The sequence below is a fragment of the Lissotriton helveticus genome, chromosome 3_1 (genome assembly GCF_964261635.1).
Source record: "Lissotriton helveticus chromosome 3_1, aLisHel1.1, whole genome shotgun sequence".
NCBI lineage: Eukaryota > Metazoa > Chordata > Amphibia > Caudata > Salamandridae > Lissotriton > Lissotriton helveticus.
This window is the reverse complement of record NC_136061.1, coordinates 866,584,701-866,599,971: the sequence shown is the minus strand read 5'-3', so window position 1 is coordinate 866,599,971 and position 15,271 is coordinate 866,584,701. Positions and strand designations below refer to the sequence as shown.

The 15,271-nt window shown below is 45.7% G+C and overlaps 1 protein-coding gene across 1 annotated transcript in view; it reads left to right on the top strand.

Moving 5' to 3' along the window:
* Positions 1–15,271, top strand: part of GRIK3 (glutamate ionotropic receptor kainate type subunit 3) — a 1,130,254-nt gene that overhangs the window by 774,565 nt on the left and 340,418 nt on the right. The window lies entirely within an intron of this gene.

The following is a 15,271-nucleotide window of genomic DNA, read 5'->3' as shown; positions in this document are numbered from 1 at the left end:
AACCCAAGGTCAAAACTCCCACTGACCGGATGGTCGTGGTATCAAAATACTCTAAGTTATCGCACCTTTTTCAGCAAATCATTCGTAAACACTGGAGTATCCTGTCCCTTGAACCTGATTTCAAGGGTTTATTTGATCAACCGCCCATATTTGCTTTTTCTAGGGGCAAGAACCTTAAAGAAATTCTCAGTAAAGCAAGTGGGGTCAAAAAGAACACTGTTTATACGGGTCTTAGACCCTGTTTCAATTGCAGTAACTGCAATAATTGTATCCCTGGTAATACCATCAACCACCCTATGAAAGGAAATCCCATTAAACTTAAGGTTAATGCTACCTGTAACAGTATGAATGTGATATATGTTCTCAAATGCCCTTGCGGCAAGTGTTATGTGGGTCACACTGAGAGGAAGATCCGTGTGAGGATCTTAGAACATAAGAGCAACATTCGGACACAGAACCTTAAGTCTACTGTGGCTATGCACTTTTTGGAGAATAGACACTCTGTTGCTCAACTCAAGTTCCAGATATTGGAACAAGTTGAAATCACGTTGAACAATAAGAACACCTTGTTAAAACGAGAAAACTTCTGGATCCGCTTCTTGTCCACGATGGTCCCCCATGGGCTTAACGACCGAATTGAATTTCTTTGCTATCTATAATGCATTATGTTGTTCTTGACTGTATATCATTATTCTGTGAATTTTCCCCTCTTTTTTGTAATATCTTTTATCTCACTTCTATTTCATTTCCATTTAATTTTGTCTTTATTGTCTCACGTTTTTCTCTTTATCTTCCACTTATTCTTATTTTATGACTGCGTATGCATTGATTTCCTTCTATTCTGACTACTTCTAATATGGCGCCCGTTTTCATGTGCACTTCTCATACGCTTGGTGATCTAGTCCCCTTTCTATTTTCGTCACTATAGTCTTTGCTTTTAAATGGTGTGTTGCCGGTCCCGCGGTTGCTCCCTGTTTGTGGAACACCGCGGTGACCACACAGCTACTGCACTAACGTAAGTACCCTTCTTGGGAATCTTCGATTGCCTTTACCGCTACTCTCTGCAATGATTTAACTTGGCTCTAGCACGCATTTATTTACCTTCGTTTGTCACGTTTGTTACGTTTCACTGATATTTTTAATCCACGCATGAACCTGCGGACACGTTTCTTCAGTTATCTTTCACTTATTTTTTGGCTCAGTCTGGCCTTTTCTTGTTGGTCACCTTTTAAACTCGACGTATGATTTTGGGTGAACGGCGTTGTTACTACTTATCACTCGTTTTTTCTGATTTAAGCACTTTTCGGGACCTGGGTTGTTTACCATCGATTCTTGGAGTTTTGCACTTTTATTGGAGTCTATTTTACTCATATATGATTTGGTATTATTATGATTGTATTCTTGGATGACATACTTTATTATAGCTTGGTTTTTTGCTGTTTCTTTTGTAGAGTAATCCCCTGACGAAGGGCTCCGCCCGAAATGCATCGGGATGGGATTTGTGTTTAACAACATGAATGATTATTTATAACCTGATGTGGAATAACATCCTTTTGCACATGTCGTGAAACTAAGACATTCTCTTGTGTTGAATAAACTTCATAAGTTGGATAACTATTCCCTGGATTAACATTGGATGACTACCTTTTGTTGATGGAATAAGACCTTTTGGTCCTCCTGGGTTGTGCTCGGAGGGGTTCTCTCCCTAGGCGGGGGAGCTGCATTCCGTTTATCACGTCACACTGCCTGGCCAGACAGTGTTCCCTCAGCAGCACACCACAAAGCTTCAAAATCCTTTACCTTCTCTGATTAATACTGCTGTGCGAGATCCTCTCCATTTTTTGACTTTGAAACCTGACCATTTGGGTTCTTATTCTGGCTTTTCTCCATGACAACAAAGATCTTACCACATGCTTTAGATGCACAAACATATACAAAACATATTAATGTTAGGAAGGAGAATATGGTCTAGAGTCTCAGCTGTTGACTTTGAAACCTGACCATTTGGGTTCTTATTCTGGCTCTAGCATTTGTGAAAATCGTGAAATCTCCTTGTACGTAAAAATAATTGTAAACATCGGAAATGTAAATGAAATGTTAATGTGTGAAATGTAATGTCAATATGCAACTTAACTGTGTATATACCAAATGTGTCATTATGTAACTTAACTGTGTATATTACAATTAACAAATATTAACACATGTCAGTATGTAACTTAACTGTGTATATACCAAATGTATGTATACAATCTTCTCTCGTCCCTCAACAGTCTTTTTTATTAGTATACTGTTCTCTAATGCTACCCAGATGGCCTTGTGTTATACAAATACTAATTCATGCAGAAAGGAAAGTGAACGCTCCACGTTTTAATTAGGTTTCATAGCCTGCACGAGTCTGTAAATAACCTCCTTACCCTATGCTCAAATCCTCAAAGAGCTGGCTCAAACTTTTTGCCTTTTTCAGGCTAATAAAATGACTTTCATTGGGTTTGATCATAAAACCTATTTTAATGCACCCAAATCAATTCAGATAGTGGTGTGTGCTGCAGAATTGTGCAACACTGTCACCAAGCTCTTATTTATCGTGTTGTACAACTGAAAGTGTAAAACATAAGAGAATAAAATAGGGCAGGAGTGGAGGAAAGTTCAGACAAGGGGAAGTAACAAAGCACATGCTTGCTTACTGCTTATCTGGAATATTCTCAGCCGAGAGCTCATCTTTTCCGTGTCCATGAGTGAAAAGACCTTCCAGGTCAGATTTGTCTTTGCTTTTTGGGATTTTTTTGTTCTTTTTAATTATATATTAATCTCTAAAAGCATCAGAATTCAAAGACAAAATGTGGACTGCATGAGTTACTCACACATACACCTGGGAAGCTTGATAACTCTCTAATTTTCTTTATGAAACAATATGAAAAGGAGTGCTTTGTCAATTTGTAATAATGAAGCTGTATGAACAGTCAATAGTGCACACTTTAAACTAGAAAAAAAAAAATGGGTAAAAGTCACATTTGAAGAAAATGGAAGGGGGAATAGTTAACAGACTGGAAAATACATTTTCATCCTTTCAGTTAGTACTGTAGCTGTAACCTCACAAATAGTAAGGCTATATACATCCATGTATGAAGACAGCTAAATGAAATATTGTTTGCGTCCCTGCTTCTAAAAATTGACTGCAAAAAACAACAGCATACTTTTTTGTTTCACTGACTTTGAAATGCTGTCCGAGGTACCCTATAATTTGTGTCTGAAAAGAAGATTTTCTGCCTGAGGATGTGATGTGGTTTGTGCATTGCAACTGTCAGGTCTTTTGTGCGATGTGTGCTTCCTTTACTTCCTGCCAGCCTGTATAATTATGCAAAATTATGTATGGAAAAAGAAAAAGCAGAAACAAAATTACTTAAATAACACGATTTGCAATTTAATGGGCTGAACCCGAGTTTCAGTTTGAGAGGAACATTCCAAAGCGACATTTTGTTTTGTTGTTTTCTTGGTCTGATTCCCAAACAACAGCAACACAGGTGGCTACCAAAGAGCTAAGATTGTGTTCTCTGGCGTGTAACATGTTCAAAATTGGATAATTAGCTCTTCTTTGCTAAGGGTGTTCATTTATCAATTAGACACAAGCGTATATGTATTGTTTTGGGATACCACCACATGTCTCTATGGGTGTAAATATTCTGCTTCTTTTTAATAGAACTATTGTGAAGGAGAATGTGATAAGATTGGAAAGGTTGACAGGGCCTGTAGTTGATGCTGCACTGTTAGAAATTGGGTTTCTGGTTGACAGAGGTATGCACCCTGTCCAAGCAGGAACCACAGTCCTAGTCAAGGTAAGTTGGATACACATCCTAAAATAAAATGTGCTCATCCTCTGGTAGCTTGGCACAGGGCAGGCAGGATTAACTTAAGAGGCAATGTGTAAAGTATTTGTGCAACACTTCAAGCAGTTAAAAAATGGCCACACCACAGAAAAAAGATACCACACATAGCTGGAAAAATTGAGCTTAGTTTATTGAACAAAAAAAGATGAAAACAACACAAATCTAAAAAGTATAAACAGAATTATGAATTTTGAAAGAATATCTTGAAGTATAGTGCTTAAAAGAATTAAGCGCCAACGTGGGCTATCTGGTCACGCTAGACTGGGTCAAATCCAAATGTTCAGGCTGACCGCAAAGGAGCACTGGTCAGATACAGGGATCAACCGTGGCCTGCAGAAACTGTACCTTGGTTTGCGATTGCATTGACGGCGAGGAGTAGATTCAAGGAGCAAAGGAGGCGATGCATCATCATAGTTTCCAGTCTGCGCAAGTCAGAGGTGCATTGTTGTCGAACCCCAAGATGTAGGCATTGGGTCATCTTCAAAGCCACGCAAGTTGTGGATGTGTAGAGAACTGGAGGTGGTGCGACAAGCAGTCCACGATGCAATGTATTCAGTTCTTGCAGGAGTGACGATCAGTTAGCATTGATGGAGGTGCGATCGTTCAGAGTGGCCCAAAAGCATCTATACGTGGATTTCTACTGGAGCACCACTTTCTTATCACCTCTAAGGGCCCTGGCCTGGAGTGGCACCACTTGGCAGGGCAGGACTCACAGATGGCAGAGTACAGGTGTGTTATCAAGGTTGGTGGAAGTTTTTGATGTCCCTGAGACTTCACAACAGGAGGCAAGAAGACAACCCTTGGAGTCACTCTAGGTTTAAGTGATGTAGGTCCAGTCCTTCTCACCCATGTAAGCGAGGCAGCAGGCAGCATGTCAGCACAGCAGAGCAGGAGTCCAGCAGAGTAGCAGTCCAGCAGAGTGGCAGTCCTTCAGCAGCAGAGCAGACCTTCTTTCTGGAAGAGTATCCAAAGAGCTAGAACTGTACTGAGTTGATGGTGTCAGAGGTCCAGTACTTATACCCAGTTGTGCCTTTGAAGTGGGAGAGACTTCAAAGAGAGGCCTTTGACGTGCACAGAGCCTCTGCCTTTCTGCCCTGGCTCCAGATCACTACAGTGCTTTATGCAGAACTTTGTGTGGGCACAGGACACAGCCCATTCAAGTGTGTCAGCCCCTCCCTCCCACCCTGCCCAGTGTGGCCCTTCAGTAGGGTCGGATTGGGACCAAAAATCGGACCGGGCAACTAAAAAATTGGCCCACATTTATGAGGAGCAATCTTTCACAAAATATTTCTTGGTTAATATGCCTAACCTCGCTGTAGCCCGAGTCAGTAAATCTGTCAAAGGGCTGGCATAGGGGCTCAGAGGCAACAGTGATTCAAAATTGGAAGTAGGAGAGCTTATCCAGAGTTCTTTCCATAACACAAGATCAATGTTTGTAAGTAAGAGTTTAAAGATCAGCCATTACAATATATAACTTCCAAACTCTTTCAAACAGCCTTACCTTTTTTCTAATCTTCGAGAGCAAAAAGATAGCCTTGCTAGTGAAAATCTACATGTCACCATCCAGGAAAAACAACAGAAGTAGCTGACATGGCTGGTTTAGAGACAGGTGCAACTGGCAGACAGCACATGGCAGTTCAGCAGTGGCCATATCTGAGAAAAGGTTGACAGCTTTATTCCCTGTGTCCAGTCCTGTTTGGCTGGTGAAGATGGCAAATCAGGGGTTGCGCAGGTATGCATTGTAAGGTTTCGAAGGCAGAAACGCTTGTGGAGGTGTGAGCTCAGCTTAGCAACAAAGTATGAGCTGGCAGTGTGTGAAAAGTAGCCTTCAGGTGAAGTGTCAAGGCAATGGGTAGTAGGCAGGTGTGGACTCCAGCTTTCAGCAGGTAACTGAGGCAATGGATGGGCCAGGTAAGTCCATCTCCAGGTGATAGGCAGTGAATGCAGACAGGTTTCTGCTCTTACCTGGTTTGAATTGTGTCGACCACCAACTACAATTTACATGCTCAGAGATGCCTCCCCTCCTCTAATAACATCATCGCAGCATGAGCAGAGTCTCATGATGAGTAGCATGGTCGGGTGATGCAGTGGGCTGATGCATCCACTGCAGGAATCTGGGTTTGACCTCATGGTCACTGATTTAGTCTCCGACTAGTACACTCAGCCTTTCATAGTACTGAGGTTGATAACATGAGTACCACTGAGTTGGGTGCAGAGCAGGAAAAGAGGGGGGATCAAGCTGGATAGCAGATCCAGAAGCTGTTATTGAGCTGGACCTGGGATCCAGGCTGGTCCCACTGAAATATTCTGAATTTGTTCTGGTAAAATTTTCCAATGCAGAAACACATTCAGCAGTGCTCAAAGGATGCCTGCTTTCTGTTAAGAGGAGCAATCTGCAGTGGTTGAGGGACGTTTCTTATTTTCATGTCCAGCATGGCCTATTAGAAAGGCCTCACTTAAGGGGCCATCACCGCTCCTGTTATTGGCATCTCATCATGGTTGGGAGCTATATGTAGCCTGATACCTAGATGCCAGTCCAATGGAGGGATCTAAAGGTGCGCATTTTGTTATCACTTCACAAATGCTTAAGAGAAACTATAATTTTGAAACGGCTATTGACTTTATTCAACCCCTGTATGTAAGTGACATGCATATATATATATTTTAATTTAATTACTTTTGTAGAGCTATTTGTGTCAGCGTAGGGATTCAGAGGGATTTACATCACATTCATGTACTTTACACAGGTAATGAATCATTCAACTGTGTAAATCAATATATTGAAAATGACTTAAAACAAAGTGAATTACAAGGTGTAAAAGTCAGATATCTTCTATATTGGTTGGCACCATATGTTAAGAGTACTTTATCTGGAGAAACACAGCCAACTTTAAACATCACACAGTGTTTGGGGTTGCCTGTACTAATGAAACTGTATTACTAACCAAAGAACCCTTTTCAAGCATTCTCAGAATAAAGAAAGACTTATGTAAAAAAAAAAGAAAACAATATGTTTCTAAATCCATACTTTGCACTTTGCATGCAACTTCTTGATGCTGGTTCATGGCTCACTGTGCTGCAGTGAAGTATTATAGATAGAATCCCTGGATTTGTGCGATCCGGTGGCTGCTGCATTTTCCTTGTAACTATGGATTTGCGACATTTGCCATTTAATCCATCAGTCTCTGCATAATCTACAGATTTCACCCCAAAAAATTGGTTCTAACTCGATTGGTGAAAAAGTTACTAAAAACACGGCAAGATGTGTTCCTGCACAGTGGAAGCCTCTTTGCAAAGGCTTACTGCTCATCTCTCAGTTGTTTTATTGCAATATTTTGTTGTTAAACTGATATTAATAAGGTGAAACATTTGCCCAGACAGATTTACAATGTTTAAAAATGGGAAAAAAAGAAGCAATACTATAATAAAATGCTCAACCTTATGCACCATAATTAGCATTTTCTTCCTGCATAATTTGGTCCTTTCCTGACGCATAATTCCAGTGGCCCTGATAATAATTTAGGCACTGTAAGTTACAAAAGGACGACCATGTCAAAATAAGTTACTCATTGAGCTATCTACATAAAATATATCAGTGATCTGCAAGCTACACGTTGTTCTTTGAAGCAGGCACACTAACCACATGTGCTAACTTATGATGAGTCAAAGCGGTGACTAGAAAGAACACAGATCTCTCCAGCAAGGACCTGTGACTCTCTGAAAAACTGGACAAGTGCTCGTAAATTGAATAATAAAATTTAGGCTGGCCAGCCCGATGTGAAAATGGCTACAACACCTGACCTTCCAGTGGGGCCTTTCGCAGCCTCCACAGCCACAACACACCCCTCCAACTATGACCTAAGTGTGAAGGCCTGGTGGAGGAGTGGGACAGATGAAAGACATTGCTTTAGTTTTGGACAGGCTGGCCCCATTGGGGCCGAGGTAAGAATGGCCCAGTGGGAGCAAAGCAACACCTTGCGGCTCAGCGCTACCTCTACACACAGCCTCCTTCCCCCACTCACCATGGGCTGAACATGAAACCGCAGTAGGGTCTGGATCAGGGAAAGGACGGAGCTTCTGGGCCAGCTACATGGGGGTGAGGGGAGGAGGGAGGACGAGGAGAAATGGTACAAAGGCCAAAACATCACCTGGCCTCTTACCATCTTCACACTCCTCCCTCCCTCTCACCATGGGCTGAGTGTAGCAGCTGCTGGAGGAGGGGTAAAGGAAGTAGTACACTGCTTCTAGGAAGGGCCGGCCCACAGGGACCAAGGTGAAGGTGTCAAAGGCATAAGACTGGTTGCTGCGGGTGAGGAGCTTTGCGCGCATCCGAGATGGCTGCGTGAGCACAGGGCTCCCGAGGACCCTCGCTGCCTCCCGCATTTATCCTGGATATTATCCTGATTTGATGGAAGGTCTTTGAAGACACAACCCGGCTGATGTACTAGCAGGTTTTTGGGTCGGAATCGGACACAGGGTCCCCGAGTTTTGCCGTCCTGCACTTTGCGGCCTTCTCCATGGAACAGCCTGGACCTTGAGTTGTAGCAGTGCCCAGGTCGTAATTTAACAACAACGGCCTGAGGGGATCAGACCACAGCCTCACTTCACTTTCGGTTTCATTTCTCCAGTGCACTGTCTCCTATCTGCGGTGTGTCTGTGGATTGGACGAGCTCCGATGCCAGCTCATTGAGCTTCGAGCTAGCGACTGTTTGGCTGTGGACTCAAATTGGCTCAACTTCGCCTCCTGTATTCTTGTGTGTGAATTTTAAGGAGCCATTTGGACCAGATCCCAAGCCTCCCTCCGGGGTACCCGGCTCGCCATGACGGGCAAGCCTGAGAGTGAGAAACGGAGAGTCAAGACCACCACCCGTGGAGGTCCAACCCAGACGAATGTCATGGATCGCTACACACTTTCTAAAGGATCCCCAGGTGGTGCACCTAAGACCCGGGAGGAGGCTGTCGACGATCCTGCTGTATTGGCGGAATTAACGTTACAGGACGTGATGGGCGCCATTGCTGGTATTCAGTCTTCTATTGGCCAACAATATGAAGCCTTGGCTCTGAAGTTGGACACGGTGGCTATTGATGTTAACCTCATTCGAACTGATTTGGCCAAGACGAACGAGAAGGTGAAGTCATTGGACCTAAAGACATCCAGCCTTACCACGGATGTGTCCGACTTGCAAACAGAAGTGCGCAACCTTAGATCTGCTAATTACTTTTTTGCTTGTCGCTTGGAGGATTTTGAAGGCCGTGCACGGCGCAACAACGTGCGTATTATTGGGGTCCCGGAAGATTCTAGTTCACTCGCCACTGATCTTCGAGTGGAGGACCTCATTCTTAATCATCTGGCACCCTGAGGCCTGAGCAAATTCTTTGCCATCGAACGTGCACACAGAGTGCCAGGGGGACAGGCGAAGCCCGGTTTTCCTCCCCGTCCGATTATTGCACGGATCTTCAACTTTAGAGATCGCGACGCCATTTTGCAGGCGACACGGACGAGCGGCCCTACGCAGTTTGAGAACGCTGCTGTGAACTTTTATCCGGACTTTTCTCAATCGGTCCAGAAACAACGAATGGGGTTTCAAGGGGTGAAACGGCGACTAAGAGACATGGGACTAAAATACGCTATGTTATTCCCGGCCCGGCTGCGTGTTGAATATGACAATCGAACACTCTTCTTTGTCAGGCCTGAGGAAGCGAGTGATTGGTTGTACACTTTGCCGGCTCGCTGTGCTGGCCAGGAACATGCTGGTGGTGCTGAAGGGGGACCGTTGGACCAAGTATGAATATGGTGCCTGTGTCCGGAACACTATTCCACGTGACCAGCTGAGGCTCACTGCCTTCTTTGATCATTCCATTCGTATCTTGGGGGGTAGCGGGGCTGGCGGGACCCTTTCCTTCTCTGGGGTTTTCTTTGTGTAGATTAGTTCTTTGTTTGTAAGTGTTAGGGTGACAGGCACACTGCAAATTGGGGTGGCTTTTGAGTCAATGCAGGGGTGCAGGGTGGGGGGGAGTTGTGTTGGGAACCTTGGGGGGAGGGAGGGTCATGTTTTGGGATTGTTTGTCTTTTCTTTTTCAAGGCAAAGTACTTTCATTATCTTTGACATTGGTGTGATGCTCGTTTTGCGATGGGAGTTCATTGTGGATCTGGATGGGGGGTAGAGGGTTGAGGGTATTATGCTGGAATGTGAATGGGTTGGGTGATCGGATAAAGAGAGGGGTCGTTATGCAGCTGTTGCGGCGCCTTTTGCCTGATGTCGTTTTGCTACAAGTGACTCACTTAATAGGAAATACTTGTCACGCTCATTCCGGATTTACATCTAGTTGTAGAGGAGTGGGTATTTTGCTTAGGGTTTCCCTCCCCCTCGAGATTGATGATGTGATCCTTGATGCCAGGGCTCGATATGTTGCACTTGTTGGGCGGCTGGAGGGAAAACCAATTTCGTTGGTGTCGGTGTATGTCCCCCCGGGCTTACAATCCACGACATTTACGGACCTGGGGCGGATGGTTCTGGGTCTCCCGGAGGGTGTTTTGATATTGGGTGGTGATTTTAACTCCGTCATTTCTGGCAGAATAGACCGATCTCCGCCCCGAGATCTTCCTGCTGCGCAAGCCTGGTTGGGTGACTTACTGGAAACATTGGGACTTATAGATTGTTGGAGACTAATGCATCCAGAGCAAACTCAGTTTACTTTCCATTCGGGAGCTCATGGTAGTCTTTCTAGATTGGATTATATCCTGATACCGGCTGCCCTGCCCCCTCGATTGGAGAGATTAGACACTTGGCCCGGGGTATATCAGACCATTCCCCTATTTGGTTTCATTTTAATCTTGGCATCGGCGCCGAAGGGAGGGTAGCCCCGATTAACCCCTGGTATCTTCTTGACCCTAAGACTCGCACTGAATTGATTAAATCATTTGATCTGTACTTTACTGAGAATGCTGGTTCTGTATCCTCGCCTGTTTCGTTATGGGAAGCTTTTAAGACTGTGATCAGGGGACAGGCATTGTCTTTGGTGGGGTGTGCTAAGAAACGTAAGAATGAGGCAATTGTTCAGCTCGAGACTGAAATCACAGACCTGGAGACTACATTGGAGCGAGGGGCGTCTCGAGAAGCATTACATGTCCTCCGCCTTAAACAATTTGAATATAAAACTTTGGTTACTGATGCGGCAAAGACGATGAGTAGGGAACAGCAGGGACGGCTATATGATGTGGGTGATAAAGCAGGAAAATTGATTGCCTGGCTGGACAGAAGGGAGAGAGAGAGTCGAGTGGTTCCGGTGATTGAGACATGCGGTGGTGTGCGTGTGACGGACCCTGTTGAAATTGTTGAATGCTTTGCTGATTATTTTCGAGAGGCCTATACCTCGGTGTCCGACAGGCCCGAGGAGGATTCGCAGTTGTTGCTTCGAGATATAGCACTTCCATGTTTGTCGGAATCGGATGGTGACTGTTTGGACGCCACGCCCTCGGTGGATGAGGTGGCTCTCGCGCTACGCTCCATTCATTCCGGCAAGGCTCTGGCTCCCAATGGCCTTCCTGTTGAACTGTATAAATTATGCCCTGATACTTTCGCTTCCTATCTCCGTGATATGTTTTTGGCTGCGCGAAACAGTGGCTCCCTTCCCAGAGATCAGCGTCTTGCGACTATTGTGGTGATCCATAAGGAGGGTAAACCACGGGATCGCTGCTCGTCTTATAGACCTATTTCGCTCTTAAATGCGGAGCCCAAGATCCTCGCCAAACTGCTTGCTAATCGTTTGATTGCGGTCATTGGCGACCTGATTCATCCGGATCAATCGGGTTTTATCCCGCACCGTAACACGGCATTAAATCTGCAACGTTTGCATGGTGTTCTCGCGAGGGCCCCGACGCTGCTTGAACCGGTCATCTTGTCGTCCTTGGACACCACGATGGCCTTTGATACAATCGAATGGTCTTATCTTTGGGCGGTACTCGCCAAATTTGGATTCGGCGCTGGTTTTATTGGTTGGGTCAAACTCCTGTATGAAACGCCACTGGCACAGGTGGTGGTTAATGGCCGTGTCTCCGTGCCTTTTACTCTTGGGAGGGGCACGCGGCAGGGCTGTCCGTTGTCCCCGCTCCTCTTTGCTTTAGCGTTGGAGCCACTCGCCGCTTGGCTACGGTGGAAACCTTCGATGAAGGGTATTCGCTGGACGCCGGAATTCGAAGATCGCATTTCCTTATACGCGGATGATATTTTATTATACCTTACATCTCCCCAAAAATCGCTCTACGTATTGTTTGACGTACTTAACTCCTTCAGGAAGAACTCGGGCCTTATCATTAATTGGTCGAAATCCTACATTTATGCACTTGCGGGTGATGTCCCTCATTTGCCGCGGGGCTGTCCCATCCAGTTGTCGCAGTCTGGCTTTAAGTACTTGGGTGTGTTTATCTCGTTGGATCCGGCGGTTCGATATGAACGTAATTTACTCCCCCCACTCCAAAGGTTGTGCTCCGATGTAGCGCGTTGGTGTAAATTACCGTTATCTCCCCTAGGGCGTGCGGCCCTTTTTAAAATGATGTCCTTACCGCGGTTCCTATACGCACTTCAGAATAGTTTTGATGTCATCCCGTCAAAATATTTTCTGGAAGTAGAATCGTTGCAGCGGCAATAATATGGGACGGACGTTCACGCATCGCTCTTCCAAAATTGACACTTCCCTGGTATGATGGCGGTATAGCGCTCCCGGATATTCGTAGGTATTATTGGGCCTCCCACCTTGCTGCCATCAACCACGGGATGTATGGTCCGGCGTTGAATCCAGCATTTGAAATGGATTAGTGGCTGCTACCGGGTGGTGATTACTACAGGGCGCACTATTCGGGACCCTCCCGTACACAACTCTCGGGACCTACCACTATAGCGGTATAGGGAGAAGTGTGGCTCACTGGTTAGAGGCGGCAGAGGGAGAAGTGTGGCTCACTGGTTAGAGGCGGCAGACCCGTAAGCAGAGAACGGCCTGGGACCAGGGTTCGATTCCCGACGCGGCAGGGTCGTGGACCAGGGTCAGCGGACTCGATAATTCTCGCCTCGGTGCCTACTCTAGTCAGAAACCACACTCGGCAACTCTGGGCATCAGCTTGCCTCATCTTCACAACGCCCCCCCCCCAGACCGCCGGGGATGCTTGGTCGCACCTTAGAGATACCCATCAGGGACCATCTCTCAGGGTGAGCCAGGACGGGTTCCCCAGCGGTCGAAGCGTGGAGATACTCCTCCGGGAGTCGATTCCTAGCGCTATATAAACCCGCAATTAAATTAAATTAAATTAAATAGCCGTGCGGGTATGGCATAGCGCAACGGCGGCTATGGGCTGGAGTGATAAATTAACTGGTGCGACTCAGCTCTATGCCTCTGCGAAGTTGGGTGGCCTATGGAAGACGAAGGGATTTGATAAATGGGACACGATCGGTATTAGTAAAGTGCGTGATCTCTGTGTTAAAGGAGGGGTGAAGACCTTCGCGGATCTGCAAATAGAATATAAGCTGAGTGACAGGGAAAAATTTTGTTATGTCCAGGTGTGCCATGCTCTGAACTCGGTGTTGCCAGTGGGTAGGGATATTCCGGATTCCTCCCCCCTCGAAGATCGTATACTAGACGGTTATGTGCCTGACAGTACTATCTCGCTGTTCTATAAGAAAATGATTAATGACCGATCGAGTCTGCTCGATCACCTTCGTGAAGCCTGGATTTCTGATGGTATAGAACTGGATGACGAGGACTGGCAGTCCGCGATCTCCTCTCCCAGGGAGGTGGCGATTCCGGCCCGCCTCCGTCTGGTCCAACTCAAGATCCTCCACAGAATCTATTTCACCGGCCCCCGTCTGATCCATATGGGCTATTCCACGGATGGCATGTGTAGGCGTGGGTGTGGTCTCCTGGGCACCTATCTCCATATCATATGGGAATGCCCTGAGGTGGTGCGATTTTGGAAACGTATACATGAAGTGATGGATGAAGTAACGGGTGTTGTGATGATGCCGGAAGCCCGACAATGTTTATTGAATGTGTGGGGTCCGAATGATTATGACGTGTCGCAGCTTCGGTGGGTGACTCTGGCCAATATGGTTGCGAAGAGGGATATTGCACAGTTGTGGGGGTCCCCGAGGCCGCCTACAGTGACTGCTTGGAAGGAGAGACTGGACTGGTGCATGTTCGGAGAGAAGACAGTGTATATCGCAAGAGGCAGGCCCAAAAAATGGGGGAAGATTTGGAACCCGTGGAACTCATACCGTGGAGATATCTGTATGCCCCCGCTCGCGGCACTTCCTATTCCTCCCCAGGCGCCCTGACCTACATTCCTTCTAGCTGTGGAATATTGTGCTGTTCATATGCAATTCTACCTTTGGCGCCCTCCCCTCATCTGTATTCAAAGAATCTTTTCTCCTGTGATTATGTATCTCCCGTCCTCCCTGAGCGCAGACCTTATGGCTGTATTATTACTGCATTGCCTTGATTGTATGTTTGATGTGTTGTTTCCTTTTGTTTTATAAAATAAAAAGTTACACAAAAAAAAGACTGGTTGCTGCAGGCCCAAACATCCCTACCCTCCCCTCCTCCAAACTTCACACTAAAAGTCTCTAGCCCACTTGCTCCTGCCGGCCCCATATGACAATGTCCTGGGCAAGTAGGCATAGCGGTGGGGCGGGGGCAGTAGGGCACTGTGGGCAGTTAACAGAGGACCTAAAAAAAACATCCCTCAGCTGTCACTCCAGCATGGGCACATCAGCCAATGCCCAATTACCCGCTTTGCCAAACCGAACTTGCGGATTTCGATGGCCCATCAGTCACACCTAATTCTATGTGTGTGTGGCTGTCAAGAGAAAATGCACAAAGTCCAGCTGTCACCCACCCCCAATGTGCATTCCGAAATAGGCAGAATGCACCAAATTGTTAAAGTAAGAAAATGCCAACTGTATAAAAGTTGCCTTTTCAGAATTACAATTTAAAATCTGACTTCACTATAATTTAAGCTTTTAACTTGTGATGCCAGAGACACCACACTTTTGGGTCCCATCTCTTCCCAATAGGAAATTACAATTATAAAATGTAATAAGGTAATTCCAGTATTAAACTATGAGAGAGATAGGCCTTGCGTAAGGAAAAACAATTGTAAGAATTTTTAACTAGCAGGATATGTAAAACTTAAAACATACATGTCCTACTTTTTAAATACATGCACCCTGCCCTTGGGCTGTCCAGGGCCTACCCTAGAGGTGACATATTTATTATACAGGAAGGTTTAGGCCTGGCAAGAGGGATAACTTACCTGGTCGATATGACAGTTTGCAACTGCACACAGAGGGCTCTGCAGTGGCTGGCCTGAGGCATGTTTACAGGGCTACAGAAGTGGG